Source organism: Macrobrachium nipponense, chromosome 44, assembly GCF_015104395.2.
Source record: "Macrobrachium nipponense isolate FS-2020 chromosome 44, ASM1510439v2, whole genome shotgun sequence".
NCBI classification, from domain to species: Eukaryota; Metazoa; Arthropoda; class Malacostraca; order Decapoda; family Palaemonidae; genus Macrobrachium; species Macrobrachium nipponense.
Genome location: NC_087221.1, coordinates 25,619,467 through 25,622,589, shown reverse-complemented (window position 1 = coordinate 25,622,589; position 3,123 = coordinate 25,619,467). Strand labels below are relative to the sequence as shown.

The 3,123-nt window shown below is 34.5% G+C and overlaps 1 long non-coding RNA gene across 1 annotated transcript in view; it reads right to left on the bottom strand.

Moving 5' to 3' along the window:
* Positions 1 to 1,002: 1,002 nt before the first annotated feature.
* The window catches only part of LOC135204112 (uncharacterized), a 7,078-nt gene continuing 4,957 nt past the window's right edge, over positions 1,003 to 3,123 (bottom strand). The window contains exons 2-3 of the long non-coding RNA XR_010312103.1: positions 2,845 to 3,061; positions 1,003 to 1,487 (exon numbers count right to left, since the gene is read on the bottom strand). This is a non-coding gene — a long non-coding RNA (uncharacterized LOC135204112). The remainder of the gene's footprint in view (positions 1,488 to 2,844; positions 3,062 to 3,123) is intronic.

The window sequence follows — 3,123 nt, the reverse complement described above, 5'->3', positions numbered from 1 at the left end:
ACCAATCTGATAACACAATCACAGAATGAAGATTCAACAAACTAAGCACTGCATATCAGTAACAAGCCTCCAAATTATCCATCAATAAGAAGCTCTCGACTCTTCAGTATCGTGAAAAGTCAGAGATTACGCTGACGAAACAGTAGGAAGAAGCTCAAGACAAAGCAAGGCAATCATCCAAGTCCTTTAATTTCATAAAATGAACTTACCATAGTTGATGGTATAGGCTAAAGACTAAGTGTGTGTGGAGAGCAGAATGTCCTTAAGGGTTGAGTTGAGTTGAATATAGAATTTAGGCCAATGATCAAGCACTGGGACCTGTGAGGTCATTCAGCGCTAAAATGGAAAGTGGCAGTAAAAGGTTTGAAAGGTGTAACAGGAAGAAAACCTCGCAGTTGCACTATGAATCAAATGTTAGTTAAGGGTGGAAAGTATGATGAAGAAAGAGAATATGAAAGGGACTACAGTAAAAGGACCTTAAGTAATGCCTACAGTAAACCGCATGAAGTCCACTGACGGCACTACCCTCCTACAGGGAATGTCCTCAAGGGAAAATAGATTCAAAGGCAAAACATTGAACAGATTAAAAAGATGAGATAAAGCTCTGGCCAAGGAAACTAGCACTATAAACAATCCAACTTTCCAGATCTAGATCTATAATCACAATACTACTATATGACGCCAATTCCACTTCGTTACAAGAATATACAAGAGCGACTGAGAGTAATTTGCTCAGTATCTGAAACCGTCTTAATATTACAAACCTCAGATGATCTTAATAAAAGCAATGACTAGCCAAATGGATATAAACTGACAACTTATAAACCGTGGTAAAAAAAGAATATATAGACTGATGGCCTACAAAAGCGAATTAAATGAATTTCCCCCCGATAATCTTCATTGATAACAATTATATACCTCTTGCAAGTACACAAGACTTGGAAAATTATCTTTTTATGCCAGTTAATTGATGAGAGAGAGATTTTGTGACGAGGCTCAGTAAATATAATATGCCCTAAGATTACAAATTACAAAGGTAAACTAAGAGTTGATTTTAAAGATACAAATCGAACTGTGAAATTTAAATAGGAAATTAAATCAGTTGAGACTTGAACATCTCTCTGGGCAGAAAAACTATTAGACTTGCTTACAAAAAGTGATATCACAATATGAACTTAATGGCCTCAACCTACGAAAAAGTTTGGAATTTAAGCAAAATTCAACTAATAAGAGCTACACAGTGTTAATTTCAACTATATATCAACCAATAATATTACTGGTGCCTCATCACGAATACATCTACACAAACTGTTCAGAATCAACCTTCCCTATACACCAAGTCCTGTTGTGCATGAAGTCCTGTCCTTGAAACTTCTGAGATAACGTTCCACTTGATGGATTAACTTTCCCCAAACTGATAGTCTTACTGAAGGTGATCATAGCACTGTTACACATTCATCCAAATGTAGTGTGCAGTCAAGTTTCACCTGAAAAGTAATCTAGGCATTAGCTTCCTTATTGAAATGGTATAATAGTTCAATTGAAGCTTATACTAATTCATGTACAAAAATTCACATCCTTAACTGGAAACTTAATTTAGTTTAAGACAAGTATGGCATACTATGATATGCAAACTGCCATGAGAATTTTAACAATTGTAAGCATTTTCAAATCCTAGTGTTTCATTCCTTAATTTTGACAAAACTTTAGCACAAAGGGTTCGAGTAATTTCATTTGCAAAGGATGGAAGTATCAAGGTCAAACTGAATTTCCTAAGTGAAGAGCCGATTTAAACATGTTTGTATATACCAAGATTTCAAAACTAAGAATTGATATTCCCCATTAGAAACTGACCAATATTTAAGATAATTCTGTCCATTTCAGGTGGTAACCAAACACCTACAATAGAAAATTTAAATAGATTTCGAACCACATTACTACACCTACTACAAAAATGTATTGGGAAATCTTCAAATTGAATCTAAAAGGATTGCATGATCTAACACAAATGAAATATGAATGGCTCTTATGACAGTTTTCATATTAGTTGCCTGTTCAAATGTTTCTGTACACAAGTACTTAAATTCTGGCAAATTCTTAAACATCCCAAACTTTCATCAGCCATTCACCTATAATTATAATAGACAGTTTTCTAGTCAGGCTACTTTCAGTTACTCGTGAAAACTATATATTTTACTGAAATGTTTATGCTGCCACACAGAACGAAAAACATTAAGCTAGAATCTGCCTAGCTCGTAACCAAATCATCTAGGCTACCCATATGGCGTGCAAACCTGGGCCCAATTGTCATATTGAAAAACTCAGTATTCAAACAAAATTCGTTAAGTGTGAAATACAAGATTATAAAATTAATTACCGGAATGTACTGAGAATGCAGAGAACATTAGGCAGCATTGCACATATTCAACAAGGTTAATATTACTCATATCAGAAAAGTTACAGACTACTGAATATGCAACTAAGGTAGCCGAGTTTCTAAGTTAAACTCCTGTGATTGACCTGTGTCACTCCAACCCTGCCTTTTATTTGTCATTGTCTTCCTTAATCAAAATTATCAAATGGTTTTATTTTTACCATTTACCACAAATGGCTAGTTTCTGTGAAGTTTTCCTATGTTGTTAAGACACTATAGAGACTTATTTCTATGTTATATTTATATCTCTAAGCACATTCTTTACAGATGGTACAATTCTACTTTTCAATATCTTTCTGCACTACTAACTCCTTACATTATATTTCACACTTAAGATAAAACAAGATACCCTTAAAAAGAATTTCTTGTTTATATATTTTCTAAATTACTAATAGTACTTAGATCTCAACTCTGAACGAGGACATTTTGACTTCTCTGAAATAATGGCAAGTCCGTCAGTCACCATCCTGAGTAATGCTTTACGTGTACACTTCATTAAGTCCCCTTTCATCAAGGTCCAGTAGTCGTCACTTCCACTTTGTCCAGTGTAACTTGGCTTTCCATTTCAATGTTCTTAGCGCACCGCCTTTCGTCTTTAGATGTTTCATGATAAGCAGGTATTCACATCTGAAAAAAAAGACCAGTTATACTCCAAAAGGCTCTAAAAACCTTTGGACTAAAATTATCCA